General features: G+C 33.9%; 1 pseudogene across 1 annotated transcript; it reads right to left on the bottom strand.

The window, feature by feature from the left end:
* Positions 1 to 3097: 3097 nt before the first annotated feature.
* LOC114397056 lies at positions 3098 to 19411 on the bottom strand (annotated as a pseudogene). Its single transcript, XR_003663338.1, has 12 exons — positions 18996 to 19411; positions 17632 to 17934; positions 17357 to 17498; positions 15269 to 15442; positions 12929 to 12967; positions 6253 to 6379; positions 5824 to 5928; positions 5473 to 5729; positions 4452 to 4715; positions 4199 to 4374; positions 3654 to 3758; positions 3098 to 3563 (listed from the first exon to the last, which is right to left on the bottom strand). The product of XR_003663338.1 is annotated as an AP-1 complex subunit gamma-2-like (transcript).
* Between the last annotated feature and the right edge of the window lie 1656 nt (positions 19412 to 21067).

Raw genomic sequence — 21067 nt, forward strand, 5'->3', positions numbered from 1 at the left:
TTACAGCCTTGTTTCCGTTGTAATGTTTGACGGACAGCATGGAGTTTTACTAGAAAAAAAAAACACCTAAATCATAATACAATAACAAAGTCTAAAATATGCAACTAACAAGTTTTGTAGTAAATATTAGAGGACTAAAATCAATAATACACATAACATGAAAAAGATAATAGCAAATACAGTATAATTAATATAAAAAATGAATTTCTGAAAATGTTACTACATGTTTAAATTCTCTAGTTGAATAAATGGTATTGACAGAGGCGGAGGGAGGAGGCCCCCAAATTTTTTAAAATATGTTAATATAAAAAAATTATAGCCCCCTTAAAATTTATAAAAAGATGATTGAAAAATGATACATGAATTTATGAATTTATTATGTTAGTTGACGTTAAGAAGAGAAAAGGGAGGAGAAAGAAAAATACAAGTAACTTGGTGTGATAGAAAAAAGAAAGTTAAGTAGAAATTATAAGTTTTAGTAGACTATTTTATGATGTTGAGATATAATTATCTAAAATTATTCTATCTATCCATTTTTTTTCTTATATATATTACCTATTCGTATATATATATATACACACAACAAATAACTAATTTATCAAAACTAATAAAAATAATTAAGCTATTTAGTTTTAATTAATATTTTCATAGAATTAAATAGTTTAAGTAGTGATTGTATTTAATATCATTATTCCTAATTTAAGGAATAATTTGTTCATTAATGAGTGTGACTTAAATTGTTAATAAATCAATGAATCTATCTATTAATGAAATACTTGATTGTCTCATTAATAAACTTCATAATAAGTTAATGATATAAAAGAAAATATATAATGAACACATTTTTTAATGACTTTTTTATTATAAAAAAAACACATTTAAAAATGAATCTGTTTCTATAATTAAAACAAGATAAATGTATCATTATTTCTTATTTAAAAAAACAAAAATAGTATTATTTTTGTACTTGGTATAGTTAAATTTATTTTTATCTATTAAAAATATTCAATATATATATATATATATATATATATATATATATAATATGTCAAAAGTTTTTTCTTGTGTGTGCATTTTATACATGTAAAATTTAAAATTTATTTATTAAATTATATTTTTTTTCTTGACCCCCCTTAAGCCGAATTTTTGTGGCTCCACCCCTGCTTATTGAGTTGAATTCTTATATGTGTTGTCATGAATGCATTTCAACAATGTAGTATCTTCTTTATTGTGGTACAATAAGAGGCAAGAGACAATTATCCTCTAAAAAAAAAGTTATATTATCTTAAAAAAGGTAGAGTTGAGTTAGTGAACAAATTCACATTCTTACAATGCAATACTAAATGGTCTCTTAAGTAGATTATGTATACATGCACAAAGTTATCCCTATTAACTCAATAACAATAAGTCATCGTTGTGCAACAGATGGTGCCAAACTTCTAAGTAAAAAGAAATTCCAACTTTGCAAAATAAGTCGACCCAAACAACAATATACTGAGTAGCAATCACATAACTGATGTTGGGAATGGTCATCCACTTCTCAATGAATGCTATTAGACCACTTTCGAGATATAAAGGGGTGATTAATTCAATCAATCTTTCTTTGTGCCATAGAGCTCAACATAAAGAGAGTGTAATGTTTGAAATTCCCAAATCAAGTCTTGACGAATTAGAGCCCAAGATTCCTACCCCTGACGTAGCAAAGCTATAGTTGTTCTCTAACCACAATTTCCATCTAGTTGCACATCAACAATTTTGAAGATGAGTTGTTGCAACTCATTGGGAAATTTACCAATATAAGGCATCATTTTGTTTTGCTTATTGTCACGAACAACTTTGCAAACTACACTTGGAGTTTCCAAACTATCAATTACCATATTCATTGCATCATCTTGCTCGTACGCATTTAGTAGATTTCATAAACTTTGGTGTACCTTTTGTTTTTACCATCTCTTTTTTAGGTGTAGGTGGGGGACACAGTGAAGTGGTATCCGGAAATGCAACTTCTAAGATTTTTTTTTTAATTTTCTAAATTGATGAAACATGAATTAGCCAATTTTTTTTAGAGTATACACAATGGAAAGTTAGAATACTTTTATTTCTGATGAAGTTATGATGCCAAGTGATTGGGAAATATGATTGATGCAAGCCAAGACGCTTTTGACCATCCCATGCAAGCAAATGATAATGGTTTGGGAAATCTGAATGAGGAAAATGACAACGATTTGGATATTAGACCCTAGCCTAATTACCCTAACTTTTCCAATAATTTCATGGCTGATGAGGTATATTGATTAATTGATGATTGATTTTATTTGTATGTGTTTTGCTAATGAAGAAAAGAATTTTATTTTTAGATTTTTACATAGCGAAAGATTTGTTGAAGTGGGTTCGAGATGTCATAAAAAGAGCATGGATTTATTATTGTCATTGAAAGGTCAGAAACTAGAACAAGGACCTTTGTCCTACTAACTTGTGAAAAGGAAGGGTAGTACAAATAATATAAAGAGAAGTCAGTATGCAAGACTACTAGAAGCACAATAAATTGGTGTCCATTTAAATTAAAAGGGAGGCTTGTGAAAGGCATTGGTTGGAAACTTTATGTAATTTATGATTTTCATAACTATGAAGTCAGTGAAAAATTGTTGGATCAGGTATAAGTTAATCGTTTAAGTAATGAAAAAAATACTCTACTAAACCAAATGATAAAAAACATGGTAAAACTTGATCAAATTTTGTTGGCAATCAAAGATCAAGCTTGTACGCAGTGAAGATGTTGTTAGAGATATATTGTGATCACATCTAAATTTCATAAAGCTATTAAATTCATTTCTAGCAGTGTTAATATGTAGTGTTATAAGATGTACAATTTTGGGGACAAAAGGTTTTAAGGATGTTCGTCTTATAAGTAATATTACATATCAACACCACAATCCACATTTCAACTTTAAAATAATCTAAATTAATAATTGAGATGTTAACACCACAATCCACACTTCGACTTTTATACTAGACCCGTGTTTTATCTTTTATATATTACAATAGATAGATAAACAGATATGACTAGTACCTAAAATAGGTATGAGAGATATCAAACTGCATGCAACACTTAGAACCTGAAACACATTGACCAACAGACTACCTTTAGAGAATATAGTAAGCACAGAAAGAACTCAGCGTAATACAATACTTTGTGCCTCGAAAAGAAAAAATTGGTTTCAACATTTTTATACAGGAATATTTTGTACTAATGGTTACATAAACAACCTAAGGGGGAAAATTCTATAGTGAAGATGTGAAGCCGCCAAATAGACAACTTTGTTCCAAAAAGTGGCCCGGTTAAATGCATTAACCATACTGAGACCTCATGTGAAAGATTGGATCATGAATATTGAACAAGCGATTATAAAGTGCGGAAAATATATAGGGCTTCGTGCATAACTAGATAGACCACTGACCAACTGGCCGCATAAATCACGAGGAAAATTATTAATTTGTCCTTCTTCCTGTGTCTCTTTGCCATTTATCTTGTATGCTATCTTTATGCGCATGACAAGAGATTTCTGAAATAGAATAATTGCCAGCCGTCACGTCTTTTCTAAGAATCACTAGTACATAAAATCATAAGGCACATGGTAGAGCACAAAATTTACCTTTCCATGTTGGCTATTAGTAACTTTCATATTTTGTGTGATGGACCCCTTTCCACTAGTAGGGAGAGTATTGCCGCTAGCTGGGTCTAAGTGCAACTGCAGAAACCGAAAATTAAAAAACCAAAATAAATAAGAAGTAGATGATAAATAAGATAACCATGATTTGCAAAATGTAGATTTTTAGCATACAAAAGTAAAAAAAACTAAATACATGCACAAATATAGAGGAATTTATTCAATTACTGACAGCCACAGACACATTTTATTGCTATTTACAAGAACTCTTCCCTTAAAAGAAGTAACAGCCTCAAGCTCTGGTTTCTTTATGTAGTGAAGTTCTTACAGTTACGTGTCAAACAAAGGAATGAAGACATTTTTCGATAGCAATCAGAAAGCATGGAGAGCCTTAAGCTAATACAATAATAATTAAGATCATGATACTGTTGAAAGCAGTAGACAAAACTTATATGTTTAACACCCGAATTATGATGATCTTAGAAGTACAATTAGAAAGCTGTCACTCAACAGCATACTAAGTAGCATACCTTTGGGACTGCTGCCTGAAAAACAAAATCTGTATATAGATTTATGGTCAAATTTGTAAAGGTGGCCTGAATATTGGTTGTTTGCGAGTTTCCAGGCTGTTTTGAGAAATTGAACACCAACCTCAAGGAGCTACTCTCAAATGCAGTTATAGATGGATAAACCAGTTCATTGTTTTCTATTCAAGACAAGAAAAGAGTAGAGAATTAGTACTTAGACAAGGTATAAATCAAATGCTTGCTAGACAAATTTTACCTTCTGTTGGTGGGCTGGGGGAAAATCCATCTAATAAATCCATCGTGGGAGCAGCTCCAGCGTTTTCTGTTGCTCTTGAAGAAAGTGAAAGTGATGATAGATCATCTAATGGTGAAAGTGGTGCCTGTTTACTTGGTTTGGGGGACAATATGTCTATTGTAGATGAGTTTCTTTGTACAGGTGATTCAATAGATGCAGAAACTGATCCAATAGATAATAGATCCAAAAGAACATCTGTGCCATTTCTTGAAGGTTGACTAGCGCCTAAAAATGCATACGTCAAACATAATATGAATATTTTAGATTGAACTATTCGACGAAAAGGAAAGTAAATGAGTTAGCATGCTACTTCCACGGAAAAATCCAGGATAAGAATGAAAAATGCATGTGTCTATATGCTGCTGTATCTTGATCTTTCCAATGAAAAAGCAAGCTCACTTGCACATTTCAATTTGTACTTCACAAATTACTTCTAAATAATATAAGTATATAACTAAACCCACAAAATAATTTTTTTGTAATATTTCTAACACTGAACAGTCACAATGTAAATTTTGTAAAATCTACAACTGCTAGTTTCTTTTGGCTTTTGTAAAGCTAAGATTCTCAGACAGTGCTCTGATGTAGACAACATTTGGGATAGGTATTTTTATCTTTCCTATGATGTGCTGCTCACGGTCTCTTTTCTTTGTTAAACATGCAAAGAGATTGGCACACCCTGTTACATGAGTCAATATCTTAGGTTCTAGGAGTTTTCTTTTGTAATTCTCTTGTAAAGATGTCTTATCATCTTTCTTTAATCTTTACTCTTCTGCTCTTGCCAAAAAAGATTTTTTTCTGTCTAAAAAATCTATCAAATCTGTATTGATTTAGCCATAGACTACATGGTTCAAAAAATAAAATCGATCTTCAAAAATAGATCTACTTACCTTTTGAATAAACAACAATGGAAATCATGATATACAAAAAACTCATTTATACAACCATTGAGGTAATTATAAGATACACCACAAACACTAACCAGACTGTTGTGATGCCAGTGACAGATCAACACCAAGAAGGTCCTGAAGAAGATCGCCACCAGAAGAGGTTGGTACAGGGGCATCATCTGAATTTATATCAAGAAGATCTACAATAGGAGCCACAGGTTTGCCAGCTCCATTTGGAAGACCAACTGAAGGTCCTGTCGATGTTAAAGCTACATCTGGTAAAGATCCAGCCCTCCTAGCAAGGAAAGTTGCCTCATCCAAAACTGGCATCCTCTCTACAAGTGTATGCCTGCAAGATAATGAATATTTTCTCTTTTGGGATTCCTCTTAAGACAGTATTTAAGCTTTTGATATAATATAATATGCAAATCGGTTAACCTCACCTGATATTTTGATGCTTTGCAATAATCAAATTGAATTCTATGGATCTTTGCTGCAACTCCAACACAAGGTTCCCTTTGCACTGAACGATTATTTCCCTGATTCTCCTACATATTGAATGAAAAGAGAATGCCTTCAAGTCAAATGTACAAATACAAGAAGGATATGAGGTTGTCATACGTACACAAGTATTTGGGGTGTGAAGAGGGAAGAGACATGGATGAAAAAAATCACATGATTTGTTAGAGATGAATACACATGGACAAGGGATGGAACACGCCATTAGTGTTTTAGACTATTGTGAGCTGGATATGCTGGGTTATACTAGAATATTGCATTCCTCAAAAAGCAAAGGCAGGAAAAAGAAATAAATACATTTTAAGGTTTAATGCAATAGATAAGTAGAAACAAATAATAAAAGCATATCATACTCTGAACAAGAAGGGAACCGTGAAGACAGCTTTAATAGGGCAACCAAAGCCATTGTTTCGTGGTAAGATCTGATGCATGGTGTTTTAGAGCAACCTCTACAACATCAACAGCATCTAACTCGGTCACCTGCTCCCATGAAACAAATTAAGGATAAAAGACATCTTAAAAAAATCAATAAAAGAATGTAATGGAAGATTGATTTTGTAGATTTTGCTAGATGCTACAATATACATTACAAGTAGATTGTTTAGACACATCAATAGCCAATTCATTGTTAAACTATGCTAATCTCTTTCACAAAGAAAGGAAAAGACACAAAGGGCAATTGATTATTGGCTCATATGTCATGAGCAAACTGTCGCAAAGCTTCAAGCGCATATAATGCACAAGCCTAACTACTTTGTGCTGAAATTCAACCGTTGAAGGAGAGGAAAACAAATGCAAGAGATTCTGAAACCGTTTGTTTGAACTACATAGCAAAGTCCGTTTTATATAGACTCGATGCAATAAATACAAATAAATACAGGAGATAACATTCCTATTTACATCATACGATATGCCTATAATTACAAAGATCCTAATTAAATAAGATAACATATCATAAAATATAAAAGAAGAATAAATCCTAAGAGATTATCTTGGATACTCTAAATATTCTAAGATATAAAAATGATATCATTACAGAGTTCTAAGATTTTCTATCACTCCCCTCAAGCTAAAGCTTACTAAGCTTTCAGCTTGTGAGAAAGAAAACAATTCATTTCCTCACAAATAAATAGGAAGAATAAAAATTGAGCTCCACCAAAACAATAGTTTGAAAGGCAACTCAATGATGAGAAGCCTAAGAGAATTGATAGAAAGATAACTTCACCACATAACTGGAATGATCATCAGCTTGAAAGAAATTTGTTGGCAAGCAATCACGCAAAGCAAAGCAAGGTTCGACCTCAAAAACGCATTTAGAAGCTTCAAACGAATAATATTGGAGACCTAAATATATTCAAACTTGAAACTAAGTCTGACAACTGCTTCTGGGACAGAGATGAATAATATTGGAGACCCAAATATATTTAAACTTGAAACTAAGTCTGACAACTGCTTTTGGGACAGAGATGAGATCAGAGCATCTGGACAAAGACAAGGCCAGTGCACCTAGGAAAAAGGTTGATTCATAATCGACATAAGTCACCATTGAAATGATTGTTGACGGAAAAGAAGTCACCACTAATATGATTCATTGTGGGAAGAGTTGCCACCAAAATGATCATCGGTGGGAAAGAAGTCGTCACCACTAGAATGATAGTCATGGGAAAATGTGGTGATAGTCATGCTGGAAAGAAGACACTCAAGGGAAGAGGTGACAAAATTAGAGTTCCAAATTTTTGGGAACCCAATGCAAATGGGACATGTGACAGAGGATGGTACCACTCTAATACCATGTGAGAGAAAAATAGATGTAATTGGTTATTGGCTCGTTATGTCATGAACTAACTATCCCAAAGCTTCAAGTGCAAATAATGCATAAGCCTACCTACTTTGTGCTGAAATTCAACTTTTTTTTATAATAAAAATGGGGGCAGCAAGGACGAATTCTAGATCACTTGGTCATAAAAGGTTTACCTAGCAAAAACAACGTCTGACACATCTGCCAGAAGCATCAAAGGAACACAAGAGGGAGGCACCTCAAACAAAATACAACCTAACACAAAAGACTTTGCATGGTTAGCAAAGACAATGGTCACAGAATTGGCCTCTCTAAAGCAATTGTTGGGTCTTGATGATCCACTAAACTGGATGACCTACCACAACTTAATTTTGATGTTTACAAAAGTAAAAATTGTTGATAAACTAATTAGTTGTTGTTAAGTGCACGGGACCATCTTTGTAAAAGAGCTTAATCGTTATTATATCAACATCTACAGCTCTAGTAAGTCACATCCGTACTTAAGGTGGAAAAAGTTTTGCCAAGATATATCCAGTGTCCAATGCATTGTAAAATCAATCGCATCCATTTATTGCGAAAATCAATGTCTATACAATGAGTTGCTTATTACTCGCATTCACTTAATATATATCACTTATATACTTATTTTCTACTCTTAAAAATGACATCCAACCGAGTACGAAAAGACAATGTTAGCCACAAAGGGAAATGCATGATCTCACTTTACGAAACTCAGTTTTGTCTCTCTTTATTTGAATTGTTAACATTTGAATTTAAGGAAATGTCATAATAGAAGAGAATAAAAGATATTTACATAATATTCTTCCAAAGGTCGCTTTCGGCGCAGAAGAGGAGCACATGCTGTTGTCTGTACTATTATTCCTTTCCTCTCCAATCAGAGCATGCCACGTTACCTCGCCTACAAATGTGAGACGACAGTCATATCAAGACTCAGTGCTAATCCTGTAATGGATCCTTCACTGAAATCTATAAAAGATAGTCTCTAATCAAAAGTAGGAAAGAGAAGAATCATTAAAGAAACGAGCAAAATCTCTGAAGCGAAACTCTGTGAAATCACTAGACGATACACTTGAGATTATATTGTCAATTCTTTGTTAAGTAAAATTATTTGTATTCGAGCTTAAATTGTTTATTCACTCTTTGAGTGTTGTTGAATCGTTGTTTTTATTCAAACTTTTGTTTGTAAAATCATTGAGTGACTTAGTGTTAAACAATACTTGGGTGTTCCTAGATTTAGGAGGAGTCTAAGGGTGTGCCAAAAGTGACTAGAAGAATACTTGTATAGTTAGGTGTGGTAAGACAGAATACTTGTTTTGTAATATTAGAATATGAGAGAAGAGAGAAAACTGAGATTGAGAAATATGATATTATTCAACTCGACTAACATCAGATTACAAAGATAATTATATAGTTGGATAATGACCAATTATCATAATTGTCAACTAACTAGAGTTAATAGATTAAACAACTAACTGTAACTAACCAACTACTAACTAGAGTAGTTAGAATAATAGTCAAAACAAAAAATACACATCGAGTAATGAATACTCTTATACTCCCCCGCAAGCTCATGAGGGATTGGAAGAATGTATTTCAACTATTCTGATCTTGGACCTGAACAAAAGAAATGTAGAAGGAGATAAAGCCTTGGTCAAGATATCAACCACTTGATCCATTGTAGGAACATGAACAACATTATGTTGTTTAGTTAGAACTTTCTCTCCGACAAAAAATAAATCCAACTCCATGTGCTTGATTCTAGAATGAAAAACAAGGTTATGAGCCAAAGAGACAATGTTGGTATTGTCACATAGAATGATTGGAGTGGAATGAGTAACTTGAAGTTCAAAAAGAAGAGACAGAATCCAAGTTACTTTTGCTGCAATGTCTTCTGTCTTTTACATTTCAAACACTTCAATGTCTTTAATCTTTTACATTTACAAGACTTTAATGTCTTTAGTCTTTTACATTTACAAGACTTCAATGTCTTCTGTCTTTTACATTTTAAAGACTTCAATATCTTTAGTCTTTTACAAAGACTTCAATGTCTTTAGTTTTTTACAAAGACTTCAATATCTCCAGTTTTATTTTTTACAAGACTACGTCGTCTTTTGCTTGATGCTTTCGATATTTCAATGTCAATGTCCTTTTGCTTTTTCAGTTTGGGGGTTTGATTTCTTTACCAAGCGTATTCGCATTTAGTGAAAGTTTCCAAAGACTTCAATATCTTCTGTCTTTTACTTTTTTTACAAGACTTCAACGTCTTCAGTCTTTTACATTTTCAAGACTTCAATGTCTTCAGTCTTTTTACATTTTCAAAGACTTCAATGTCTTTAGTGTTTTACATTTCAAAGACTTTAATGTTTTCAGTCTGTTATATTTACAAGACTTCAATGTTTTTTTTTTCTGCAAAAATAATATTCTATTAATTGAGTACCAGTGGTACTAGAATTACAAACTACATGTCAGATTAGTCCCAAGACATTAGGTCTATTCTTGGAACCCAAATCTGGTATAATTTATCATTTTACATAATTTGCTCTAATAGTCTATCCTCTTCTATTGAGAAATTCTTCTCTGATGTTGGAGGACCAGTAATTAAAATGCATATTGAAATCCTTCTCCAAATTTGTGAGCCACGTCCATAATAAGAAAACTGCATTGTCTAAGATTCTGTTAGCATCGAATGTACCATTTGAAATATAATATTGTTTCTTTGTTACCAAATGGTCCATGTCAATGCCAACCACTACCATTTCCATCTGCTAGACCTCATTCCCTCTATCACTCCATATATGTGTTGGATAAAGTGTTGCCTTGGGTGGTTTGGGAAAACACCCGACAAACCCACCCAAGACAAAGACTCCCACCATACTGAAATTATCTTTACCACACTGAAAGAATAGGTGGCCTGCACTTTCCTCCTCACCTTTGTAGAATGGGCATGTTAACTCTCCAACCTGAATCTGTCTCCTCTGCAAGTTTACTCTGGTTGGTAATCGGTCCCTAATTAACCTTCATGCAAATATAACAAATTTTGGCGGCAGGTTGAGTTTCCACAGCTCTTCAAACGCTCCATCCTGTTGTTGTTCCGATAATTCCTCCCACAACACAAAATAGGCAGATTTCACCGTATATTGTCCACTCGGGTCTGCCTTCCACTCCCACTGATCTCCTTTGTAAGCCTGTATTGTACTTTGTGTAACATTCGGTAAGAATGAGACCGCCATCTCTATTTCATTATCAAACAATGGTCTTCTCCACCTAAAATCTCATTCCCAACCAGCTTCTTTGAAGGCCCCCATGTGCTGTATGCATTGATGTTATTGAGTAGAAATACTATACAACCTAGGGTATTTTGTGAAAAGCGTGTCCTTTCCCCCCAACCACCTGTCCTCCCAAAATTTAAACTTGTCCCCCCAGCCCACCTTCCATGAAGTCATAGAATTCATTATCTCCCCACAAGACTTCAATGTTTTCAGTCTTTTTACATTTTTAAAGACTTCAATGTCTTCAGTTTTTACATTTTCAAAGACTTCAATGTCTTCAGTCTTTTACATTTATAAGACTTCAATGTCTTATGTCTTTTACATTTCAAAGACTTCAATGTCTTCAGTCTTTTACATTTACAAGACTTCAATGTCTTCTGCCTTTTATTTTTTTTCCAAGACTTCAATGTCCTCTGTGTTTTACATCTCAAAGACTTTAATGTCTTCAGTCTTTTACATTGACAAGACTTCAATGTCTTCAGTCTTTTATATTTTAAAGACTACAATGTCTTCAGTCTTTTACAAAGACTTCAATATCTCCAGTCTTATGTTTTACAAGACTATGTCGTCTTTTGCTTGATGCTTTTGATATTTCAATGTCAATGTCCTTTTGCTTTTACAGTTTGGGGGTTTGATTTCTTTACCAAGCGTGTTCGCATTTAGTGAAAGTTTTCAAAGACGTCAATGTCTTCTGTCTTTTACTTTTTTTACAAGACTTCAATGTTTTCAGTCTATTACATTTTCAAAACTTCAATGTCTTCAGTCTTTTTACAATTTCAAAGACTTCAATGTCTTCAGTATTTTACATTTCAAAGACTTCAATGTCTTCAGTCTGTTATAGTTACAAGACTTCAATATCTTTAGTCTTTTTACACTTTCAAAGACTTCAATGTCTTCAGTCTTTTACATTTAAAAGACTTCAATGTCTTCAGTCTTTTACATTTCAAAGACTTTAATGTCTTCAGTCTTTTACATTTACAAGACTTCAATGTCTTATGTCTTTTACTTTTTTTACAAGACTTCAATGTCATCTGTCTTTTATATCTCAAAGACTTCAATGTCTTCAGTCTTTTACATTGACAAGTCTTCAATGTCTTCAGTCTTTTACATTTACAAGACTTCAATGTCTTCTGTCTTTTACATTTTCAAAGAGTTCAATGTTCAGGCATTGTCTGCACATTGTTCAGACATTGTTCAATTTATCTTAACAGTGATTAAACGAGATTACAACACAAATGATCGGTTGAAATTCATTTTAACAGTGATTATGTGAGATTATGGCATAATTAATCGGTCAAAACTCGCTTTAAACAAAGAAAAAGACCACCGATGGTCAAAGAATGAAGATGAAGACATGTAAAGCAAGGATGAATCCCTAAGGGTGCATAGAATGAATTCACAACTTCAAAAATAAAAACTAACCGGTCAAAGAACAAAGAACGATGAAGAACGATCACGAAATTGGTCACGAAAATGTTACGGAAGCGCCTCGACCTTGATTTTTCTTCTTCTTTCTCCTTCTTTTCACTAATTTAAGTGAAAACCTCTCAACATATGATGTTGGACCCTTCTCCTCAGCCCCCTCACGCCTATTTATAGGAAATGAGGGGTGGAGGTTGTACAGCAGCTCACCCAGGCGAGCTGGTTACTTCAGCCCTAAGCTTCCTAATGGGCCCAAGGGCTGAAAAATGCCCCAAAAGTGACCATTTTGCCACTCTTTTGAATATTTTGCACATTTCATTCTGAAACGTCACGAAACCTTGCGGATTGTGTGGCAATTAGTGTTAAGCAGCTCAATTCAGTTGGCAAGAATTCAAATGTTGGCAAATGATTGTCCCTAGACGAAATTAGGGCATGACAGTTGCCCCTATTTACTTATCTTTTATTGGAAATAAAAGAAAAGTAAAGATAAAGACATTAATTTAATTCTAGTGATCTCACCATCCGACTGGCCACTAGCAGGAACCCAATTAGTGAAACCTGTCAACAGAAAGAGCATAAGATGCATTAGGTATATCAACAAAAGGCCTTGAAGTCTTGCAAAGTAAGGGAGACATTGAAGTCTCGACGAAAGACTCAGATGGTCTTTGAAAAGATAAAGAGCGGAAGACATTGATAGTCTCCGCATGCCAACAGACTTGATTGTCTTTGGAAGGCAAAGAAGACTGGAATAGTCTTGAAAACAACGAAAACGGATGATCATGATTGTCTCCGCATGCCAACGGACTTGATTGTCTTTGGAAGGCAAAGAAGACTGGAATAGTCTTGAAAACAACAAAAGCGGATTCCGCATGCCAACGGACTTGATTGTCTCTGGAAGGCAAAGAAGACTGGAATAGTCTTGAAAACAACGAAAGCGGATGACCATGATTGTCTCCGCATGCCAACGAACTTGATTGTCTCTGGAAGACAAAGACGACTGTAATAATCTTGAAAACAACGAAAGCGGATGACCATGATTATCTCCGCATGTCAACGGACTTGATTATCTCTGGAAGGAAAAAAAGATGGTAATAGTCTTGGTCGAAGACATTGAAGTCTTCGAAAAGTGACAGATGACCATGATTGTCTCTACATGCCAATGGATTTAATTGTCTCTAGAAGGTAAAGAAGACTGTAATAGTCTTGAAAGTTTTTAACTAAAACGCGAACATGTTTAGCAAAGAAACAAAACCGCCAAACCGATCAGCACAACATATATTTTTGAAGAAAAATAATGTGACTACTAGGGAATGAAGGCATGCTGATAGAATTTCTCATAACCACAAAATGAGATTTGGGACATTCGCATTTCATTTTTAAAAGAGCATTAGAAGAAAGCCCTGGGTCCATCATTCTCTTCATGCTTAACATGGCTTCCATCATGGAAGCCATTTGATCCTTCAAGGCCTCCATATCGACATTCATTTGTTCTTACACCTCTTCTATTTCACCCATGTTCTTACAAATATGAGTCATGTAAAATTGTAAATGCACAAATCTGACTCTTATTGCTAGATTACAAATTTTAAACTCAATGAATTAGCCAAATCAAAACATCACAATAATCTAGCAACAGAACAAAGAATTGAAAATACAACAGAAATAAATAAATAAATAAAACAGAGGAAGAACATACAACAGAGGAAGAACAATTCGAAGTTGCGAAACCCAGAAATGCACGGTGCAACTCAAAGAAAAAAAATGTGCAACGAAGGCTTCCACGAGTTCACGGCTGAAACGAACAATGAAGAAGGAACGGTAAAATGAACGGTGAAGCGAAGAAGTGAAGAGGATGAAGATAGTGTGAAACGGTGAAACGAACGGTGAAGAAGTGAAAAAGGAACAAAGGTGAAGAAGGAAGTCAAGGAACGTCTGAATATTTGATGCGGCATTTTAGGGTTTGGGTAATGTTTGTGTCTTTGTGACTTGTGAAATATTACTTATATATGTGATAATTTTATTTTGTATTTTTTTACTAGTAAAATACTATATTAACCCTTATATTTATGTTATACATATTATAAGTTATGAGGGTATATAAGTAAAATTCTATATACGCGAGGGTATGGGGACCCTGCGGGGCAGGGAGCATAGTCCCCATTCCCCATCCCCGAATTAGCTGCAGGGTATTTTTCATCCCCATCCCCGTCCCCGTGGGAAATTTTTCCCGAACCGCAGGACCCCGAATGGGACAGTCCCCATGGGGATCCCCGAGTTGCGGGAAGAATTGCCATGCCTAGCCAGGGCTCACCCTCTATTGAAAATTATATTAAAGCCTGTTTCAGTTTTTGGTTTGCAAGGCAGTTTCAAAATATAATTAAGAAATCAAAGATTCCAAAAAAATAGGTTCATAAGAACCTGTTTGCTTTGAGAATTTGCTTACTATTCTTTTAATTAAAAAAATTACACTTTATTTTCATTTTGTTTTGTTTTCAAAGATCTGTATAGGAAATAGTAAAACTTTTTATTGCTTTTACTATTTAAAAACAGGAAACAAAGCAAAAAGGTGATATTTTTGTAACTAAAGTGAGAACAGAAAATGTTTTCTCAAACCAGACAGACCTTAATATTCTTGTAACAATTATCAATAAGTAAATTCCAAAATTAATGTTTGTTTTAACTAACAGCAACAAGACTGCATGAGTGTATTCATTTAGAATTTTAGATACTGCAGCACCGAATGATTTTCTTGTGACAAGTTTATAGCAGATAAAATTACTTTAGTCAATATCACTAGTTGGTGCTAGGAAAATACACTATGCTAAAGAGAAAATAATTATAAGAAAGATGGAAAAGCACCTTTCTAACATGTTCAAGAGCTTCTGAGCTAATTTTGCACAGCTCTGTACAAAGCTGAACCCCAGTAATCAAAACTCCATGGTGCTTCTCCCTTAGTAAGGCAGTAGCAGGATTGACAAAATTTTCTGCCAAGTCTGGAACTTTCTTTATGATTCTTGCAGAGCACAATGCTGCCTATATAACAGTAAGTATAGTCAGCTTATCAGAATGAACAATAACAATTAAAAAAGTTAAATGGGAAAGGTTTTACGAATAACTCAAGTACTCAACACTAAATTACAACATGGCTAGAATCATTAAGCAAATAGGAGGCAGACTTCCACTCGAAATAACAAAAATAGTAGAAGCATCTAAAAAAACATTGAACAAACTCTGCACATGAATAAAAAAAGTGATATCCACAACCAACTAACCTTTCATGATCAATCTCATAACTCAAACTATTTTTGGTATTATATGATCATAAATAAATATACAGTAACAACCAAGCTCTCAGTAGTCCCTCATTAGTTGAGGTCAGCTAAATGAATCAATTGACGCTATTGAGCTCTATCAACCCAAATTTTTAGTATAATCATTTAGACCAAGGAATTTATTAATGGTTTCTCTTAAAGTTTTCAATGTCTTTCTCTACTCCTTTTAATTGGACCATCTTCCATTTGATCCATTTTTCTCATTGGAGCCTCTGTTGACTTTATTCTCATAAGACCAAACCACCTTAAGTGAGTTTCGGTCATCCTATCCTCAATAGGTGGGTGGTGCAACTCCGAAAATTACTTTCATAATGTCAAAAAACTGTAGCACAGGGCTCCATGTGGTAAGTATTATCATTAACCATATAGAATGAAAGAGTTTATTATACTCCTTAGTTGGTCATTCTAACATAAAGCGTCATAGTTGAAGTACATTGAAATTACTCCCTGAAAAACAAAATATGTTTGAAAATTTGTACTGAGCAAACAAAGTATTCCTTGAACCTGATCAGCAATGGCAATTTTTTCCACTATTTTGGGATCCTAACAGAGACCCTCGAAGCCACAAGTTTAGAGATCTTTTTGTGCAACGATGGAGACAAGAACCAAAAACCCTTCAAAGTAGATTCAAGGAAGGGGAAAGGGATCATACTGTCCGCTCTGTGCGGTCCTCGTATAATGAAAATGACAAAATTGCCTTAATTTTATATACACACAAATGCATATATAAATGAATTTTTAATTCTTTCCGTAATATAATATAGTATAATATATTCATTTATGTGTTACAATTTTAAATTTTCTAAAAGAAACTTAAATTTGTAAAACATTTTTTATTTTTTGACAACTTACTATATATTTTACAATGTCAGGGATCCCTGTGGGGGGAGAACAAAAATTACCAACGTGAAGATCGAGGGAGTATTAAGGAGGTAGAGATGGGGTGGAGTCAGATCAGAAGATCCCGTATGTGCTAGCTGAACAAAACAAAAAGAAATTTTCATTTGACTTGGCAAATTTTATCTTTATTTGGTGACTTGAAACTTAAATTTATGTCAGTGTATGTCTTCCCATTCTTTTCCTTCTGGGAATGGTTGGGTAGATTCAAATTGTCCTTTGATTCTCTTTACAGTCTATCCAGGAAATTTATATGTGAAAATGTAAAAGTTAGAAATCACACAAAGATGGAAGCAAGTAACTTTACTAGTATGTCTCATAACATTTTGCTTTCCATAAAATTCTAGTCAATTCTTGACTCATACAAGATACAAGTAACAAAATCTTTAGAATTCATGAAGCAAACATTTAACAAGAAAATAGCAGAGAATATATGGCTTTTTGCTTGACCTCTTTAACAAACAAAAACAAGCAAAAAGCCATTATCTTGCAGAATAATAGCAGAGAAGTTCCAAAATTAATCACTTTAAGTAGGAGCAAATTATTGTCGTTATGTATAGGAGACACTATAAAGCCATAAAAGCGTTTATTGCCTGTCTTGTTCTCCAAAGCATTCATCAATGTATAACTCCACATATCCAATATATGCATCAAGTTTCAATATTCCTGAATAGATAATATTCAAATGAAAGGGAATGAAATATTATGAAAAGTTTACCTTCTTCCGAATATTTGGATCTCGAAAATGCAGCAATCTCTCAACCTCTGGTGCAAGATCATGAGCCATTTCAGCTGAACAAATATTTCCTAAAGCACAAAGAGCAAGTCCCACTATATATTGATTTGTGTGATTAAGATCTCTGTGACTTAGCTAAGGTTTTTATAACCCATCTCCCATCATCAATATTGCTAGCTCCCTAGCATATTTGTAAAATGGAATCTAAAAATTGAGGAACACAAAAACAAATGAAACATTGACATGAATTTGGACACTGTTTCAAAGAATTGGTGACCAACATTAGAACCTCTTGTCTTTCATCGAGAAGCAACATTAGGCCAAGGTAACCCATTCTCTTCTATGGAAATCCAGGAGATGCTATCAACTTGAGGCACTCCATTTGACCAAAATGAGTGGGGTAGCCAAGCATGTGGATGAACATTAGCTTAGCCAGATTCCAGTGCCTATAGTCTGGATCATTTTCATCTATTGCGGCGTGAATGGTAGCACATTCTTTTCTTACAACAGCACGTTCTTCTGCTGCAGTTTTGCAAGCACGTATGGCCTGAATCATGTCCCTAAATGCAGGGATATGAATTAATTGTTAATAGACACTGATAATATTTAAACTATATAATAAACATTTATTATTTGTTGGGGGGGGTGTTAACTGTATTGGATTTTGCATAGAAAAGGTACTTTGAAAATATTCAATCATGAATACAGAATGACAGAGAAACACATGGATTTATAGAAAGGAAAATAGTGCTCGAGTAAGTGACCACACAGAAGGACAGTAATTTCAAGTTTCTCATATAATGTGATTTTAGAAACAACAAAAGTTATCACATAAAGGGTGGACAAGAGAACCTTAGAACAATCAAAACAGAAAATTAGTACAAGAGTGCTCCCCCAATCCATCAAGGATACGCCAGTGAAACAAATTACGATCAGATAAGGAAGTTAAATATACAGGTCTTGTTGAGATAAACTTCTCCATAAGCATTTATAGGAGAAGAAAATAAGTAGCTAAAAGGAATTAAACTTCCCCCATAAGTTAAAATCAACTTATGTATTTAAACTGTTATAGAATAAGGAAGTTAAATACATAGGCCTTGTTTAGATAAAATTTTCCATAAAAACTTACAATAAAAGAAAATAAAAAGTTAAAATGAATTAAACTTTTCCCATGAGTTAAAATCAACTTAAGCATTCTAACTTTAATAGAATTTCTCTCATCTAACTTCTCCAAAAGTAAAGGTGCATAAATTAATTTTAACTTAAAGAAGAAGTTTAATTCATTCTACCCTCTTAACTTCTTTTCTTTATATAAGTGCTTATAAAGAAGTTTATCCAAAGAGCGCCATAATCTGATTCTAAACATAGATAGCATATTGGCACAGGACATTCAGTCTAGTGCCCTGCCAAACTACTTAATGACAAATAATAATTATCAAGCAATAGTGGTATAGGATCCGGCATATGGCAATTGGCAATGTCTTCGGTAGAACTTAATGAAAGGAACAAAAAAAGAATTGATTGGTGCTAAATAATTTCGCAAAATTTGAGGTTATTCTAAGTGAGCATTGGGCAATGCTTCTTCGGGGAAAACAGAAAGAGCGTGATTTGCATTGCTCACCTCAAACGCGAGGGAGAAGAGAAGGGGTTCATGTTTGGAAACTCAAGCGGATCCAGTTTGACTGAATTCGGATCTGAGAGTGGAAACCGATTTGGATCTGACAGTGGCGTCTGTTGTGTGAGTCTCTGAAATTTTTCTTTTTCCTTCTTCCAATTGCAACAATCGCAATGCAATGCGTTATGCGAAAGTTGTTTTGATTTGTTTTGCTTCGCTTCTATGCTGTCTGAGTTTTTTTCGGAAAACGAAATGAAAAAGAGGAAAATAAAATAAAATAAATCGCGGTACTTGGAAATGGAGTTGGTGTTAGTGTAACCCGCTGCCATAAATGTGGAGGGAAGGTTGAACAATTAGGAGTACTCGCAAGATTTTAAGAGGGTGGAATTTAGCAAATGGGATGCGAAATTTGGAATGCTTTGTGACAAGTCACAACTTACAATTATAAAATATAGGTTAAATTAGCCATGATTATCTTTTTAGTTTCTATTTAAAAGGGATTTTTTTAATCTTTATAATTTATATTTTAATTTTTTTATAGTTTAAAAGTATTCTTTTTAATTCTATAATTTACATTTTCATTTTATCTTTTAGTTCTTGTAATTTCAAAACTATAAATATAAAAAAAAGTAAGAATCATGAAATTATAGGAATTAAAAAGATCACTTTTAAAACTACAGGGACTAAAAGAGAATTAAAATATAAACACTTAAAGCTTTGAATATGTGAGGAGAGAAACTTTTCCCTCAGTTCCTTAGTTTTATTTCATTCAAATAACATATATATATACAAATAGGAGAGAGACAGCTTGACAAGCTTTGACAAGACAGTACACACTGCTGTCTTCTTCAACAAGATAAAATAGGGAAATCTACTCTAAAGATACATCTAATAATACCCATAATTATAACACTCCCCCTCAAGCTGGAGCATATAAATTATATGCATCAAGCTTGGAACATATAAACTGAATTCTAGGCCCCCTTAAGGACTTAGTCAAAATATCTGCTGGCTGATCATTGGAATTAATGAATTCAGTGACAATCTCTTTAGACAGTAGCTTCTCTCGAATAAAGTGACAGTCAATCTCTATGTGCTTGGTTCTCTCATGGAAGACTGGATTTGAAGCAATATGCAGAGCAGCCTGATTATCACAATACAACTTCATTTGCATCACTTTGCAGAATTTCAACTCTTCAAGAATTTGTTTGACCCACATAAGTTCACATGTAACTACAGCCATAGATCTATATTCAGCCTCTGCACTAGATCTAGCAACAACAGTTTGCTTCTTACTTTTCCAAGAAATAACATTCCCTCCAATAGAGACACAATATCCGGATGTGGATCTCCTATCCATAGGACAGCCAGCCCAATCTGCATCACAATATCCAGATACTTGTGTATTACCTTTGTCTTCATAAAGTAATCCTTGACCTGGAGCTCTTTTAATGTATCTAAGAATACGCATAACAGCATTCCAATGATCAACACGAGGGTTTTGCATAAATTGGCTCACCACTCCAACAGCAAAGGAAACATCAGGTCTTGTAATGGTGAGATAGATGAGTTTTCCCACAAGTCTTCTATATCTCTCGGGATCAGAATACATTTCACTCTGATCTGCAAGAAGCTTCAGATTCGGATCCATAGGACTATCAACAGGTCTACAATTCTGCATGCCTGTCTCCTCCAAAATGTCAAGGGCGTACTTCCTTTGAGAGATCACAATACCATCTCCTGACTGAGCCACCTCAATACCAAGGAAGTACTTCAAATATCCCAAGTCTTTGGTCTGAAAATGACTAAATAAGTGCTCCTTTAGCTGAATAATCTTAGAAGCATCATTCCCTGTAATCACTATATCATCAACATATACTATCAAGTAAACACATTTTCCAGGGGATGAATGACAATAAAAAACAGAATGATCAGCCTCACTACGTTTCAACCCAAAAAGTTGAACAATATGACTGAATTTACCAAACCAAGCCCGAGGGGATTGCTTCAACCCATAGAGAGATCGACGCAGCTTACAAACAAGACCATACTCCCCCTGAGCAACAAACCCAAGAGGT

The sequence above is a fragment of the Glycine soja genome, chromosome 18, assembly GCF_004193775.1.
Source record: "Glycine soja cultivar W05 chromosome 18, ASM419377v2, whole genome shotgun sequence".
Taxonomy (NCBI): Eukaryota; Viridiplantae; Streptophyta; class Magnoliopsida; order Fabales; family Fabaceae; genus Glycine; species Glycine soja.